Source organism: Pseudorca crassidens, chromosome 18 (genome assembly GCF_039906515.1).
Source record: "Pseudorca crassidens isolate mPseCra1 chromosome 18, mPseCra1.hap1, whole genome shotgun sequence".
NCBI lineage: Eukaryota > Metazoa > Chordata > Mammalia > Artiodactyla > Delphinidae > Pseudorca > Pseudorca crassidens.
The window spans coordinates 16682103-16700804 of record NC_090313.1 but is presented as its reverse complement, the minus strand read 5'-3'; the positions used below and the strand labels follow the sequence as shown (position 1 = coordinate 16700804).

The 18702-nt window shown below is 36.8% G+C and overlaps 1 protein-coding gene across 1 annotated transcript in view; it reads left to right on the top strand.

The window, feature by feature from the left end:
* The window catches only part of GPC6 (glypican 6), a 1075997-nt gene that overhangs the window by 513539 nt on the left and 543756 nt on the right, over positions 1–18702 (top strand). The window lies entirely within an intron of this gene.

Below are 18702 nucleotides of genomic sequence, written 5' to 3'. Positions count from 1 at the left end.
ACCTCAACAAAAGGACTTATGGATGGATAGGATAGAAGTGGGGAGAGCAAGAAAATAGGGGAGTGTGTGAAGAGAGGAGAAAGTAGAAATTCATCCATTTTAAGAGGAAAAAATGGATTGCACTGGTTTACTATAGGTCCTGCAACTCTCAACAATCCTCACTCTTCCGACTACGTTGCAAATACTCCTCGATCCTTCCCATTCCTCACAGCTAAATAGGATGGATTCTCACTTGAGTCAGACGCTTACAGTCCTTGTGCTGCAAAAAAAAAAAAAATAGTTCCCAGAATCATTTTCAATTTGGGGAATCAACAGATAAGTTTATAAGATATAATTAGTGGGATAATTTTCTTCATTTCAGTGAAGACTGCCTTTAAAATCAATTTGCATAATTAAAAGCTCTTAAAACCTTGTGACTTTAGGGGGCGTGGCATAAAATGTGGATGTCTTTGGCTCTCACCAACTTTGGGGTATAGTTAAGAATGTCCTGGCATTAATATCCCTAGTTCACAAGCAAGATATTCTTCCCCCGTCATGGTATATGTTTGACAGCCATTTCACTAACACCCATCACGGTCTCTCTAGTTGTTTCTTGCTGAATCCAGAGTATTTGCATATATGTGCCCCCTACCACTTCACTTCTTCCCTGCTTTGCTGCCTGTGTTGCTGTTCATGGGCCCTTGCAGGGCTTATTTATATATATAAATTCTTTTTCCTTATAGGTTATTACAAAATATTGAGTATAGTTCCCTGTTCTATCCAGTTGGTCCTTGCTGGTTATTTATTTTCTATACTGTAGTGTGTATATGTTAATCCCAACCTCCTAATTTATCCATCACTTTTCTAAATTAAACGTAGAACCCCACCTTTGTGTTGTAAATTGCCCTGGATTTCCACACAAACCCACATGGAATAATAGAGCTTCAAGCCTGTGTTAACTTGAAACTGACTTGAAATGATTTGTGTCTTGGTTTTAAGATTGTTTTTGTTTGAATGTGACTGTTTTTCCGAGGTCCATTGACACTCTGGCTGGCTTTGAAATTCATATAGTAAGAGATGACATTTCCTCAGGGGAGAGCTAAAACAAGTTGATAAATTGTTATTGTGCTACCTTTCAGAGGATGGCCTATAATTAAACCACACACTCACAAAAAGGACATTACAGAAATGTGATGGATCTGATTCAACCTCTTGAAATCAAAGAAGTTCAAAATTAATGTCCAAAGCCCAGAGTCAAGTGTGCAATATTGAGTACTGTGGAAGTAATTGTGCTCTTGGGGAAAACATTAGCTGATGCCTGGATCTGAAAAATACCACAGCAGGATATATAACAAAAGCCCAAAATTTGCTTTAAGTTTTTATTCATCTTATTTAGATGCATATGTATATTTTCCTATATATATACTTTTGATAAAGGTTTTATAACCAATTTGTTTAATGCTGTATCTGTATCTATAGATCTGAACTTGACTGCATGGTCATGTTCAAACTGATTCAGAACAAATGCCTCCTCTTTTCCTAAGCAGTGAAGATCTATGTATTTGACTTTGAAATCAACAACTGTGTAGCATTTAATACCAAATCAAATGCAACATCAAATTACCTTGTATTCATTTAAGTGAATTTGCAGATTTATGGCAGACTGGCACAGATCCAGAGAACTAGGGAAAGGACAATCACAGCAGACGACTGTAAGGAAGGAATATGAAATAAATATCTGGGAATTAATTACCTGTAGGGTTAAGGTCCATTCTTGGAAAGAGTCAGGAGCAATTTATTCCACAATCAATTTGCAAGCACTGGGAGTGTAACAAACTAACAGGTAACATGGACTGTTCAAAAACAAGCCATGGCTGGGCTTCCCTGGTGGCGCAGTGGTTGAGAGTCCGCCTGCCGATGCGGGGCACACGGGTTCGTGCCCCGGTCCGGGAGGATCCCACGTGCTGCGAAGCGGCTGGGCCTGTGGGCCGTGGCCGCTGGGCCTGCGCGTCCGGAGCCTGTGCTCCGCGGCGGGGGAGGCCACAGCGGTGAGAGGCCCGCGTACCGCAAAAAAAAAAAAAAAAAAAAAAAAACAAGGCATGCCAAACAAAACTAATTTCCCTCTTCGACAAAGTGACTGATCCTATAGACTGTAAGACCCACTGGTTACAGCCCAGTTTGACCTTTGCACAGTTATCAGTGGTATTTCACATGGAATGGTCATTGACAAGCTTGCAAAAAATGGCTTGGATGGAATAATAATCAGGTAGATATTGAACTGGTTGGGAAAATGTTATTAGGCTTGGTCAGTAAAGAGTTATCAGGACAAGTTTGTGGTTATTTAGAAGTTTCCACAGATTTGATTATGGATCTGTTATCGTTTTTGTTTGTTTTGTTTTAAATAAATGGCTTCATGAGAGAACAGAAAATACGTTCAGAGACTTGAAGCAAAGTCAGGTTTGTTGGAGCTTCTTTGCCAGAATCTCTGAACAAAAAGAGTGGGAATCCAAAATGAGTTTTAAGAAATCAGAATTTGCGATCTAAACTAATTGGGAAGGAGTTGCTGAGTGGTTAATACTAAAAAATATGCCAAAGGAAATAAAAACACTAAATTCCATAAATGCAAAATGTGAAAACAAAGCTGTTGTTTACATTAGTATCAACTACTTGCTCTGCCTCTTATACTGAATCTCTGGCCCAAACCACACTTCCTGTTGCAAAGGAAAGATACCAGGCATGTCTGAGCTGGGACCAACATAGATCAACAATGTCGTTCGAAATAAAGATGTACACACACAATTATAGAAGGAGGATATTGTTCACCTCAAGAGAGAATAATAGAGACATAATTTTTACAGGAATATATTTAATTTGACATTAAATTATCTTTTTGATCAAGTGCTGGGGAGGCAGAAGATTTCTTTCTTCTACTCTTCTAGGTTCTTAGACTGGTCTAAGAATAAAATTAACATGAGAGAGATTAACAGGGTGAAATCATATAAAAGTTTAATAAAATGTATACATGGGAGAGACCCAGGAGAACTGAGTAACTCATCAATATAGCCATCCTCAGCTAAAGACAAAAGAGGATATTGGGGGTAAGGGATCTGGGACTTCAAAGGAGAGGAAGGCAATTGACGTGAATATGCAAAAGCAAATGTTGGTAACTGTTTGCTGGGCCATCCAGAGACAAAGGGACAGAGAGTGGACTCTGGTCTCTAAGAGTTTCCCTCACCCCACCTAGCCCACATTTACAGTATCTCCAGCGATAGCTCTATTCTGGGAACAGGCCATTTATCTATATAATTCTTTTAGGTGGTTAGGGGGGAAGTCAAAGTTTCTTCCTAAGTCTTTTGGGACTTAAAAATAATCTAAATTAATCCTCATGCCAGAGACATATTTTGGGGTGGCAAATTTTGCTCCCCTACATAAGGATATCACACAACAACTAGTATATTACATCTATTTTTGCCACCAAATACATTTTGGGGGACCATTCTCAATAAAAATACTTCATAATGTCTATTCAGCTCCTTTGCCCATTTTCAATTGAGTTATTTGGGTTTTTTCTTGTTGAGTTGTCTGAGTTTTTATATTTTTGCATATTAACCCCTTATTGTATATATGATTTGCAAATATCTTCACCCATTTGGTAGGTTGTCTTTTTGTTTTGTAGATGGTTTCCTTAGCTGTGCAGAGCCTTTTTGTTTGATGTAGTCCCACTTGTTTATTTTTCTTTTTGTTTCCCTTGCCTGAGGAAGCATATCAAAAAATATATATATTGCTAAGACTGATGTCAAAGAGCTAATGCCTAGGTTTTCTTCTAGGAGTCTTATGGTTTCAGGTCTTACATTCAAGGATTTAATTCATTTTGAGTTAATTTTTGTATATGGTGTGAGATGGTAGTCTAGTTTAATTCTTCTACACGTGTCCATCCAGTTTTCCCAACACAATTTATTGAAGAGACTGTCCTTTCTCCATTGTACATTCTTTGCTCCTTTGTCATAAACTAATTGTCCGTATATGTGTGGGTTTATTTCTGGGCTCTCAGTTCTGTCTCATTGACCTAAATATATGTCTGTTCTTCTGCCAATATCATGCTGCTTTGATTACTATAACTTTGTAATATAATTTGAAATCCACATAGATACATTGAACAGAGTAGTGGTTACCAGAGGGAAAGAGGAGTTGGGGGAAAACAAAAAGGGTAAAGGGAATCAACAATATGGTGACGGATGAAAACTAAACTCTTGGTGATGAGCATGCTATAGTATATACAGAAGTCTAAATATAATATTGTACACATGAAACTTACATAGTATTATGAACCAATAAAAAAATACTTCATAATACCTCATTGGGCTAGTATGATGAGAAAAATAATGTTGTCTTATACACCAAATATAGATTTTCAGTGGATAATAATGGTCATGGTTATTATTAACAAGTGTTTTCATTCTTGAGACAGTACTAATAATAGCTGACAATTATATATTCCTTATTATGACCCAGACACTCTCATAATTACTTTCTGTATATCATTTAATCTTTACAACATCCTATGAGGAAGATGCTATTATTATTTCCATTTTATAGATGAGGCACTAAGAGTAACTGGCATATGCCTACATCTCAAATTTTGGTAAAACCAAGAGAATCCCAGTATTTGTCACTGATGCATCTCTCTAATTATGTCATGATGTATGTCCAATCTAACTCAGAGGCAGTGCTTTAGACATTCATATCCCTTCTGTTAGGACTGCTTTAGGTAACATTCTGCAAACTGTTAGATTGTATTTTTTCTGCTCAGAGAAGGTAGAATATAGCTTGGTGGTTCCTGTGTCTCAGTACAAGATAACAATTTTAACCTCATCAATTTCATATTACCAAATAAATAAATAAGAATACACAATGATTATTCCAAGAAATTTTAAAACATCTGTAAAATAATCTAAATGACATTCTCTAATTTTGCATAACCTCTTTGGAGAATGTAGTCTCAGAATTTTTTTTCATAAATTTATTTATTTTAGGCTGTGTTGGGTCTTTGTTGCTGCATGCGAGATTTCTCTAGTTGCGGCGAGCAGGGGCTACTCTTCTTGCAGTGCACGGGCTTCTCATTGCGGTGGCTTCTCTTGTTGCGGAGCACGGGCTCTAGGCACACGGGCTTCAATAGTTGTGGCTCGCGGGCTCTAGAACACAGGCTCAGTAGTTGTGGCGCACAGGCTTAGTTGCTCCGTGGCGTGTAGGATCTTGCCGGACCAGGGCTTGAACCCATGCCCTCTGCATTACAGGCGGATTCTTAACCACTGCGCCACCAGGGAAGCCCTCAGATTTATTTTTGTTTATTTATTTTTATTTTTTATTTATTTATTGTTTTGCGGTACGCGGGCCTCTCCGGTTGTGGAGCACAGGCTCCGGACGTGCAGGCTCAGCGGCCATGGCTCACAGGCCCAGCCACTCCGCGGCATGTGGGATCTTCCCAGACGGGGGCACGAACCCGTGTCCCCTGCATCGGCAGGCGGACTCTCAACCACTGCGCCACCAGGGAAGCCCTCAGATTTATTTTTAATAAGAATTTGTCAGATGTTCTTCAGCTACATTATTGAAATGAAAGAGCAAAACATCCCAGCTAAATGTTTTATTTTAAATATACAATTGATTATAATTGTTTCATTTCAAAGCCTTATTTAATTAGTAAAACACAGTAAGGGTAATCAATTATGATTGATTTAAAAATATCTCTGGGAAAATTGTTCTGCTATGATATTGAAAATATAAGTAATTGCAAAGTACTGTTTTAATGAAATAACATTTAAAATTTTAAGAATTTTTTACAATTTAAATATAGATACGTATATATAAATTTAACTTTCTCACTTTGTAAAACTCTTTTTTATAGAATGAACAAAACTTTTATACTACATTGCAAAATATGTAATTAAGGATTAAAATTAATTATAAAAGTGATGATACACATATGTATCATCAGTATCACGTATAGTAGTATACAATTATTAGCATTCTTTAAATTTGAATATTTTACCTTCCATGATAGTTTGCTAATGTTATCCTACAGGTAAGTAACACATTTTAGGAGTATTCTTAACATGGAACTCCTTATGGTTTTCCTTTCTCATTTTCTTATTAGGAGTTAACTGCAGGCTTGTATATGGAAGAGGTAATTTTAAATAATGAGACATTATGGACAGGAAAAATACATGAAGCCTTTTGTAAGGATTAATCATTGCTCTTAGAGGAATAGATTTTGGTCCTGATCTTTTTCTTCATGTGTATGTAGTACTTATTCTTGATTTATTTCATTTAATATTCTTTGACTTTTATTTCTAGAAAAATTTTGAACAGATACCCTCGTAATATTCAAAAAGCACCATATGTTTTAACTCTTGGTTTTGATTTCCGTTAGGCATTTATTTGAAATGGAAATCTCTAAATTATCATTTGGAATTTATACTTAAGGATCACAGTACTGGCAGTTATTACTAAGCCATTGGTGTTGTCAACATGGTTAGTCTTGATTCACTTTTCTAGTACAGTAGGTATAATTTGAGCAAAATTAAAATTATGGCCAGTAGAGTTTTTGTCACATGTACTAAAATAATGTTATTCTCAAGTTTTCCCCGTTTTACTTTGGAAATGGCTTCTGCAGCCTGCTTAATTTGACATCTTTGGCACAATGAACCAGAACCTGGCTTGGAAAGACAGAAAAACTGCTTTGGCAAATGATCTGCCAAGTGACCCATGAACAAAAGCGAGATTGGATTGCCCTTTGAAATAAACCTATTTGAATTTTATTATCTCCAGCGCACCCTGTGTCTCTAATCTTGTGAAATGTTAGTAGTCTATCCATCAGAGAAAGATAAGAGTGCTGGTTGATGTCTGCTCTTGATGATAACTGAATCCAGCAGTTGGAGCTGGAAGAAGGAGATTCATTACCATCAGCAGTTCAAAAAGAGAGAGGAGAATGGCCATGGAGGGAGTCATTCACAACAAGCCATGTTTTCCTAGGTCAGGGTATTTAAAACAAAGCAAAACAAAAAATGAAGAACTGCTATATTGAAGAAGCTTTGCAGAGCCCTTTAAAGAAGTCCCCCTAAATCAGAGCTGTTTTAAGACCACCCTTTGTAGAGATTACCAATTTCTAATATATAGATACTTTCTTTAAAACTATGGCTAATTGCTTTGGGGAAGTTTTTATGACAAACATCAGAATAAAAATAAGAGTGATATCATATCACTATATAACATATGGCTAATAATGAACAAATATTATAAAATATCCAATGAAGTCTAAAATAATCAGCCTGTGGTACAAATAGAACTTTTTTAAAGCTAACTGAATATATTATTTTGTGGACTTTTACGATCTATATAATTCAGAAGTTGGGATAGAGGTCATCTAAAAGTTATTTGTAAATTTAAAACATACCAGTGGATCAAAATAAGCATGTCCTTTATCTAGGGGTTACTTTAATTTTGACATTATGAGAAATAGGATGCGTACATTCAACATTGTAGAATTTCATAAAAGATATGACACTCAATAATTGATACTTTATGAAATGTTCAATAATAATTGTTTTTGTTCATTGCATTCCAAATGATTGGTGTTATAAAAGTAAAATAGCCGTCATACAACATGAGATTAATGAATTCAGTATTTTTTTCTTTGAGAAGAATCTGGTAAATGACTGGCAAAGTGAATGTAACCAATTTCAAGCAAATTTAGATCGAAGTTAAATTAATGCATCTGTATTTATATCTTACACAAGAATACTGTAAGTCTTATTATATACCTATACCAGGATATCCATCGTTTATGCATTCATCAAAACAATATAGTTACATTTGAATTAAACATCTATGTTGCCAAGTGGGGCTGATGTTCATTTCCCTTTGATAGATTTAAGGAATCAAATGATTCCTAAGATATGACCTGGGGAGGCTGTGCCATCTCTTAGTCTTGTCCAACAAGCTCAAGCATGTGGTGAGTGACAAAGGTGGTTGGAAGTTGCCCTGACTTTCGTTACATTTTTGTTGTTGTCAAATGTTTATAGAAACATTCCTAGAATTACACAATTTATCATCCTGTGCTAATGTTCATCCAATGCCCACCAAAAGCTCTGCAGAGAAGACAATGACTTTAAATTCATAATAATTGAAATCTGAAACTGATGGGTTTTTTTCTTTAGTTTGAGGTGACATCTGTAATAATGAACAATGGAATTTTGTTGAACACTGATTACATCAATTAGAGAAATCCTTTCTCCATCTAGAAATAAATAGAAATTATCTGTATTTTTCAGAACATTTATTCAAAAACCCAAAGTGTAGATGTTTTTAATGTTAATAGATAATTACCTAACATTACTGAGAGCATTATTTTATAGCCAGCATGCTGTACTTTTTATTTCTTTTTTTATTAATTAAGTCCTTTTTACTAATCAGTAGGAATCCACTAGATTTAAAGTCAAAAGACTCAAATTCTATTCCTTCTACTTTGCTGGTATAGTCTGTAATTTTGAGCAAATTTCTTGTTTATTTTCGGCCCTCTCTGTGCATTTAGGTATTTCCCCTCTGTCATCAAGCAGTATTTTTGTGTTTAAGAGGGATTTTCATGTTAAAATAATATCTATTTTTTTTCCAAATATAAAAGCAATGTATAGTCATTGCACAAACTCTGGAAAATTAACAATGTACAGAGAAGAAAATACAAATAAGCCATAACATTCTACCCATTGTAAACTGTTTTTGCATATGTATTTTTTAAATTTTTCTCAGTGTGTATGTGTTTATCGTTTATTTATTTATTTTTACAAAATTGGGATTGTACTTGATACATCCTTTTGTATCATTTTATATCTTACCAATTTCTGTCATCATGTCTTATACTGGAGGTAGATTTCCCATGAATCTGGTAAAGTTTGTTTCAAGACACTTCACTTGAATAGACCCTGTCCAAGGTCCTATGCCTTATTTTGTGTTTGTAATTTTGTATTATATTTGTTTAAAAAGAGTTTTCTAAATTTATAAACTTCAATTCTCATATTATCTATAGAGTCTGTAGATTCTGAAGCCATACTGCCTGGGTTTGTAATCCCAGCTACACACCTGTTAGCTATGTACCTTGTAAGTTACTTAACTTTTCTGTGCTTCTGTTTCCCCAAATGTAAAATTCAGACGATAATAATAACTATCTCATAGGGTTGCTGACAAGATTAAATTAGTTAACACATGAGAAGCCCTTTGAACTGTAGCTCACTCATAGTGCTTAGTAAGAGCTAGCTTTTAAATGTTCTTTAAAAATAATTATAAACGTCACATAATATTTTACAGTGTGGATTAGTCATTCTTTGGGGATTTTTAATTTTTCTCTCCTTTTTGCTAAAATAAATAAAGGAGGAATATCTTTACACACATAGTTTTGACCTTACTTTGCATTTGAACCATCTTCTTTTATTAGAGGTATCCTGCGTTTCACTTTTTCTTTAAAAAAAAAAACAAAGACAAGTAGTAGATAGCAAAAAAGTTAACATTCTGCTTTTGCAAAATGTAGATAGTTAAAAACAACTCAAAACTGAAGGTGGGGTATAGCAAAATATGTGAATACATTATTATTTGATTTATTTTTTTAAACTTATACTTTGTACTGACTTTTGCTTTCATTTAAACATCTGTTAAGCAAAGTAAAAAAGTCCTTTTTATTCCAGGACTTTTCACATGTTTTTGGTATTGCAGGGTTTTGATGGGCCAGAAAGAATACCACTTAATAAGTTAGTGTTAAATTAAGATATAATATTTTCACAAAAACTGTTATATTTAATTATGCTTTTGCAACTCAGCATTTCCCAATACACAACTTCTTCCTCCTGTTGTCCATGTTATGTGCTTAATTGATGCCCTGATTAGACTTTTGTAATCATTCCATTTCCCTTTGTCATGAATTAATTTGGACATTATCAGACCTTCTTCCTCCCTCTTCCCATACTGTACCCCTCCTTCCCTCACCATGGGATAAGCCCCTTGTCCTGAAGGCAGAGGGTGACTGGGGAGGGGGTGTTAAGTGGTGGAAAAGGAAAAAGAGATGGAAGACAAAGGAAAAGAGACTAGCACACTCTTATCCCCCAGGACCACTGCCAGTGCTCTTCATGTAGTCTTGGCACTGACCAATGCTTGGCTGCCTTCCCAAGACCAGAACACTAATTTTCTACTGCAGGAAAAGAGAGAAGGGAAAGTAAGTGAAGGGAAGGAGAAAATAGGGTCTTTCCTGATGTATAATATGGCTTCTCCCTCCATCATTATTACTCCTTTCCCTGCCCATTTCATCATCAATCATGCATTTACCTAAAATGAAAGTATTAGAGAACAGAGAAGGGCTCCAGTGATTTTCAGTCTTGGCTATACCTTGCGATCACTTGCAGAGCTTGAAGATATATCGATACCTGGATCTCACTCTGATGGATTATAATTTAGTCTAGAATGCAGCCTGGGCATCAAGATTTTTTTTTTTTTATTTTTTATTTTTTTTAATCAAGATTTTTTGTAAGTGATTTTAATGGGCAGCCAAGAGGGAAAAAGAAGTAAATTTCATTTGGTTCTTCTTCCTTACTCTCCCTAAAAGCCTACATAATCTCTTGTTCCAGTACCCCCAGGTCCTTATCATTGACTTTTCACCTACAAACTACCTTTAGCTCCACTTCCCAGAGTTCACCCTTGGTGGTTTGATATTGGAGAGGTGTGTTCTACCCTCTGGCCCAGTGAGTAGTTGGGTGAAGAAGTCAGGGGAGCTGGAAAAAGAACTGGATTGTAAAGAGAGAAATATACTATGAAGAGAGCATATACCCCATGCTGTGGGTAATGTCATCAGAAAAAAATGGAAGCAGGGTGTTGGGCAAGGCCTAAGGAACACTGTCCGTAGGCCAAAGCTAAGGAGCTGCGTGATGATAGAGGTGAACTCAGAAAACATCCCTGATTTCAATTTCATGTGCATTGCTTAGGGTGAGATACAAATACCATCTGCAGTCTCAAAACACTTGTTTGCTTTGGGCAGCAACCGTCAGCAACTTTCAAACTTAACTCATGACTCCCAGCATCAATAGTTTATCTATACCACCTTGTGAACATAAGTGGCCTAATCAGTCTTTCTTACTTTAAAAGAGATCTTTGGGAGAAATAACCTACCAAGAAGTAAAACATTTATCAATCTAATGTGTAAAGGATCACTAAGTATAGAAAAAATTTCACCTTGTGAAATGTGAATTCAAATCAACAATTTCCATAAACTGCTCTATTGCTTCAAATCTCCCTATATTGGCCAATTACAGAGTGCTGCTTCCAGGCAACTTTTCTTTTTGCAGCTGAATTACACACCTGATTCTGAAAAATCTCCTGGCTTTGGGTCTCTTCAGCTGACTTTACCTTAATGGTATTGAATTAAAGGACTTTGTTGCAAGATATTGGTTATTTTTAACAAATACTCATGATTGTAAACTGATGACTTTTCATTAAAAATTTCTTCGTGGAAAAGTCTAGTCAACTTGATTAGATACCTTGGAAGAATATAGAATGGTGGTGTCCAGTTGAGCTGAATAATGTGTTTAAAAATGCATTTACTGTATCCTAAGTTTTGGGGCATTTTTTTTCCTGACTTATTGGTTAGAAGTATTTCCCCAGAACTCTTACGTTTCTACTTATTTAGATATAGTTTATAAGAATTTCTGACATACAATGGGAGTAATGTAGTGAAAATAACCTTTGGATTAATATAGCAAACAACTTTTGACTTCTGTATTGTAACATTTTAAACAACTGATATATTTATTATTTTTTGAAAATAATTCTCCTAGATTTATTATGAGCATTTTATTTTGTTGTAGGGCCTTGTACGATGTTAAAAGATTGTTTAAATTTTTATTTTCATTAATTATCGTGAAAAGAAATTTGGAAAAGAAAATTGTATTATTTTTTTAACCTTAACCTAGTATCAGAGGAGAGTGTTATTTTTTCTTTTCCTTTTTCATTTTTATACTGTCTATTTTACATTCCAGGTTTATTGTAAGATTTTCTCCTCATGAAAATCTCCAGGGACTCATTAAACCACAATCTTAGAAAAATTTAGGGTGTCTACTTTAAAATCACTAAAGTCACCTAAATCCTCTAAATCATTTAAGTGATTTAAGAATTTACTTTTGGATTTTAGTTACCTCGCAGGGGAATATAAAGAGATGAACAGGCTGCAGGGCTGTCAGAGCAGATTTTAACATATAAGATAAAATAATGGAGGAAAGAACTTTTATTCTACTACTAAGAGATAACAGACTAATAATTAAATTGCCTTCCTACTTATAAGAATTCAAAGGCATAATACATTCTGTTGGATTAATTTATCTTAAAACATTTCACTTAGGATTTTTTTTTTTTTTTTTTTGCGGTACACGGCCTCTCGCTGTTGTGGCCTCTCCCGTTGCGGAGCACAGGCTCCAGACGCGCAGGCTCAGCGGCCATGGCTCACGGGCCCAGCCGCTCCGCGGCATGTGGGATCTTCCCGGACCGGAGCACGAATCTGTGTCCCCTGCATCGGCAGGCGGACTCTCAACCACTGCGCCACCAGGGAAGCCCTCACTTAGGATTTTGACCCTTTATGCCAGGGATTGGCAAAATTTTTTGGTAAAGGGCTGGATATTAAATATTTGGAGCATTTTGTTCCCATATTCTTTGCCATTGTTTGCTTATATTTTGCTTGTTTGAATTTATTCAAATGTTTAAATGTATTTGTTGATAATATATACATGTTATTATAAAACAATATCTACAATATATGTGTATATATATATGTTATAAAATGGGACATATATAAAGTCAAATATTTTTAGCATTCTTTTGCATACCAGTCACTGTTCTGTGCACTGTAGCTGTAATCACAGGTTCGGTCACTGATTTTCTTCTAGTGGAAGCCACTCCTTTGAGGAAGATATACCAACCCTAGGGATTTGCATGTGCTCTCCAGTTTCAGTTATCTACATTAGCTAATTAGTATTAGTGGAAAAATAATCACACATGAAAATTATTTTTAAAAGATAATTTAGATTTGATTTTAGAATGCACTTTGCAATTTATATTTAAGTATGGTTTTACCCAGTGTCCCAGGAGTTTATTATACTTCTCATTAATTATTCAAATCACAGTGTGAAAATTGGACTTCGTGTAAACTGCAAAACTGCCCTGCTGTCCTGTTGTCTCTTGCGCTCTGGGTCGTGCGCCAGTTTAGTGGTCTAGGGCAACTTGCTTAACATTTCTGGGCCTCAGTTTCCTCATCTGCAGTTTGATTATAATAATCCCTCAAACAGGAAATCTGTAGATTACTACTGTTAACTCACTTTGAAATTATATAGGCTTCTATTAATTCCTGGGATGAACTGACTGAATAAATCATCATGCGTATTATAACATAATAAACACAATCTATGAAAACATACACACACACACAGAGCAAGAGAAAGTATGAATTAAGAGATAAAGAAGGGGCAAATCACAAATGAAGTTTTGCTTACAGCAACTTCGTCTCAGTAATTACGGATTCTGATTTCTCCCTTGTTGAATAAATTGTTATTTTGAAAATCATTTTATTTAATTTCAACCCCATAATTTTTAAAAATGCCTACTGAGGGTCTGTTTCTTACACAAAAACGCAACTGATGTTTAAGAAAAACTACAAAGATGATATAATAGGATATCTATTCAAAATAGTTCTCCTCTTTCCCTGACATAATTATTTAACCTGAATAATGACGAAATAAAACGTGGCAGTGTCTTGCTCACTGAAAACAACAGAGTTCCAAACTGTGTTTATTTGACCAGCTATTGGATGGAAGGAGGCTTCAGTGCAGTGTAGGAGACAGGGTGGTTTAAGAGTTAACTCATGCGAGCCACTGCCTAAGTTAAGCGCACGAGTGAATGTGAATGCAGGCAGCTTGGTGAAATCGTGGGCCGTGGGGTTAAGGCCCAGCAGGACCAGCAGCAGGAGAGGCAGCAGTGAAACCAGGCAAAGCATGACTCAGAACAAGCGGAGATGTCCAGAGAGGAAGCGAGGGTCTGGTAGAGCCGTCTTGACAACCACCATACTTTTGAGCAGAGGCCACGGGGCATTGTACCTGTAGATGCACATGACCGTGGAGCATGGGAGGATGTGAATGTTTATATATTTATAAATGCATGAGTTTGGAGGATGACAGTAGAGCATATCAGTTATGTCTGCTCTAAGATGTGGTTGTAGCATCTCTCTCCCACAGTGATTACTGTCTAAGAGGAGCTTGGTCCACGTGGAGTCAGGATGTATTTCACTGGGTGTTCATGTTCACCGTCTATTTGTTCATTCACTAGTCACCACGTTTTAAGGCCCTACCCTGTGATAGGCACCATCCAGGAAATGGTAGTATTGGTCACCAGCAGTCTTACCTGTGAACAGGATGTGTGTTTCAGCTCCTTTCACTTAAAGCACACACAGCTCCTCAAGTTCATCTTGTAAATAAATTGCGAGGCTGATGAGGTCTAGAAATGTGCTGGCTTTTTCTTGGAATGTTTTGATAGCCTCTTTCTAGGCTTCTGGAATTTATCAGTAGAAGGGTGGTGCTCAGTGGGTAGGGTGAGTGTGATTTTGTCCCCCTGGGGGACATTTGATAATGTCTGCAGACAATTTTGTCATCACTACTGGAGAAAGGATGTGCCAATACCATGTAGTAGGTGGAAGCCAGGGATGCTACTTATTATCTTACAATGCACAGGACAGACACCCAACAACGACTGTCCAGCCTAGGGAATTCCTGGTGGTCCAGTGGTTAGGACTCCGTGATTTCACTCTGAGGGCCTGAGTTCAATCCCTGGTTGGGGAACTAAGATCCCACAAGCCGCGTGGTGGGGCAAAAATAATAATAATAAATTTTTAAAAAAAATTTTAATTTTAAAAATTAAAAAAAAAAGATTTTCCAAGGAATAGATATGCAGACGTAGAGAATGGACTTGAGGACATGCGGAGGGGGAAGGGTAAGCTGGGACGAAGTGAGAGAGTAGCATTGACATATATACACTACCAAATGTAAAATAGATAGCTAGTGGGAAGCAGCTGCATAGCACAGGGAGATCAGCTCGGTGCTTTGTGACCACCTAGAGGCGTGGGATAGGCAGAGTGGGAGGGAGGGAGACGCGAGAGGGAGGGTATATGGGGATATACGTATATGTGTAGCTGATTCACTTTGTTATACAGCAGAAACTAACACACCGTTGTAAAGCAGTTATACGCCAATAAAGATGTTTTAAAAAATAAGATAAAGTAAAATAAAATAATTTAAAAAAAGATTGTCCAGCTCAAAATGTCAACAGTGCTGAGGCAGAGACCCCTGATGTAGAAGACTGGCATCCAGCTGCCCATTGCACATAAGCCATGACCTGCCAAGGGTGACATTGCATGTGGCAAGGACTCCCTGTGCAGCACCAATCTTCTTATAGAGTCTCAGCGTCTGGGGAGTGGGGAGAAGTGGGTCATTTAGGGACCATGTGTAAGTCTACCAGAGAAGAGAGTAAATGGCGCTGGGGTTCTTCTTCCTCCTTATCCCAGCATTTCCCTGCTGGTCACATCAGGTTATGATGTAAGCAAGGGGACTTTGAAAGGAGAAGTCATCTCAGAAGATATACTTGAAAGCTGACAGGTGTGTGCAGAGGGAAGGACTCTCCTAGTCACTTAACCTTGAAAAGGGCCTGGGTCGGGGGCAGGGTGGTAGCTTTCCTGTGTCTATGAAACATAGTCCTTATAGGATACCAGCTTTCTGAATCATTTACCCTCCATGCCAGCAACTTGAGGTTTTTCCGTAGCCAGAGCTTGGGTTCTGCGCTGGCTGAACTGATTTAGCATGCTTTTGTGGAGAGGATGACAGAAAGAAAGAGATTACGAGAGTAACACACTCAACACAAATATGTGGGTTTAGGGAAGCAAATTGACTATACCTGCTTCCCCTGGTGAGACAGATGCTGTCTGTGATCATGCATAGATACAGTCTCCACTGACACCAGTGACCAAAGCTTTTCTCTCACTGGGTTCTGGGATGATGTGGATTTATACCACCATCTGAAACACTCATTTTAAATGACCTTTCAATGAGAAGTGTTTTGGAGAGCACGAGAATAGAATAGGAAGATGCTACAATTTCTAGGTTAATGCTAAACAGTGCTTGATCCAGTTGCCATGCCCAGTCCCCCTACGAGAATATTAACTAGATAATACTTCCAGCTTAAATGGGCCCAGCTTTTGCTGTTTTGTGCGGACTGCAGATTCCTTGAGAGCCCTTAGTCTGCCTTTCTCTTCGGGCTTGCACCTCCCCTTGGTCCTGTGTGCACCTTACATTTTGAGGCATTCATTTGGAGACTCTATTTGAAGCCTTTCTCAGATATCCTTAGGGTACCTTTTGACTCCTAGGAGTTGATTTTTGCCCCTTAAGAGGCCTCTCCAAGCGATCAGTGGCATGCGTAGACTTTCTTTTTGCTTTTGGAACAGTGGTGGTTTTTATCTACAAGATTGTTCTCCCACTTGGGGCAGTCTGCCCCGCAGCAAACAGATGTTCACATCCAGATCTCCCCTCTAGATGAATAAAATCCTCCCAGAGGCTACTGCTGGCTGGAAGAAATTCTTTTGTGCATCTATAAAGCATAAATGAGCCCTAAGCAACCATCTTTGATGTATATTTTGTGATTGGGGAAGGAAAACATTTTTTAAAACATCTTCATCTGCCAAACTCTTACACATGAGAATTTTTGTTGACTGAAGCCTTTATCCACTGTGAGCTTTGACCTCTCCCATTAAGCAAAGGGTTAGATTGAGGGTTTTTGTTTGTTTGTTTGTTGTTACATGGCTCTTCAATTTTATTCTCTATGCTGTTTGGGCATAATACTTGCTCAGCAAAGTGGGTGTGATAACTGTCTTCCAAATCCCCATCTTGTTTGGTTTGCTGAGACAGTTTTCATCCAAGCATAAAATACTTTGTTCAAAGAGTCACAGTTCAAAAGGTGGAAGTTTAAGTCTGTGGGCATGCTAAAAATGAAATGAGAATACTTATGTTTTGGAGGACATTAGTTTTGCCTCACTACCTTGGATTCCCATCTTTCATAAGATCTAAGATCAATGTACTTTAGGGTACCAACATTTTTCGTAATTGCCTAATGCATTAACATCCTTCAATACCAAGTGTTAACTTTGACTGTGAGATCACTAAACCGTATAATGATTTTGAACATGGAATAATAACTTGACTTTTGAGGACCACTGAAGCTAAGAGCAAACTTTTGAGACAATGACATACCCTTAAACACAAATTTAATCCTGGAATCTAATAATAAAATGTTTCTTGAGCCATATTTATGGAAATCTGATAACTTAGTTTCTATATTCAATTATGATACTAATTTAGGCATAAAGACACAAACCACAAAGCACAGTGAGTGGACAATCTGATTTTAACTCTTCAGCTACAAAATGGTCATAAGCCTAATATTTAATTTTCCCCGTGTCAGGAGAGGAAAAGTCTAGGAATGTAACCTTCTGTAAAAGAAAAAACAAAATTTTCATCGCTGCAGAGAAGGATTTATACCTGAAATCTTTGGAGAACAATGAGAACCAGAAGATTTTTCTTTCTTTTTTTTTTTTCTCTTGCAAATCCAGATCACACTACTGATTACTGACATTCATTGCTGAAGGCAGTCACATTCTCTGAATGGGATAAAACTTGAGCTTGCTCTACCCAGGCTCATTTGTGCAAATGGATAAGTATCTTACACATATGCACTGTGTCTTGAGGGAGACTAATATGAGGACCTACCAGTACCCAGGGACGTTGTTTTTGCCATCCTATTTTTTTGCCTACTACTGCTACTCCCAGAAACACTCAAGTGCTACTGCAGGATGGAAGAGGTCATTCCTTGGTAGACACTTTTTCATTTAGAACCTCTTAACCAGAAAGCCCAAATGCCTATATTTTATTCAAGTGCTATAAAATGATAGTGATAGCATATAATGATAATGCATGGTACTTCATAACTTTCTTATGCATTATGGCAGCCTAAATTATGTTTACTATAGCCTTGGCTTTAAGTGCATTTAATTGCATTATGAATCTCTAAACACTGATAATTGATTGCTATATATAGCAACTACAAAGAGTCCAAATATTACATTAATTTGAATATCCCATTTATGAACTTTTCCAAATAAAAGCAATTTAATGGAATTTGGTGGTAGAACAGATTTGTAAATAGACTGGAGCAAATGTTTTTATCACTTATGCATTTATTATTATATTAATGACAATACTTAGCCACATGTTCTGATTTGCGTTAATTTGAAAGCATAGGACTTTCTAAAATTAACAATAAATGGAAATATAATTGAACCTTTTTGGAGGAGTATTAAATGGTAAATTCCTAATGTTAATGGATGTTCTTTCAGACAGAATCCCATGATCTTCTGTTTTCTTTGACTCAGAGAAGATCACAGATGTAGGTCAAATCTCACTTAAAATACTATCAGTTCATTGATACCTTAATCACAGGATACATTTTTTTTCTGTGAAAATAACCATTAAAAGCAGTTGTTTTTAAGGTAAGTAGATGTCTCGGACTTCCTAGATCTTGCTAATTTATGACTGCTTACTTGTTTTATCT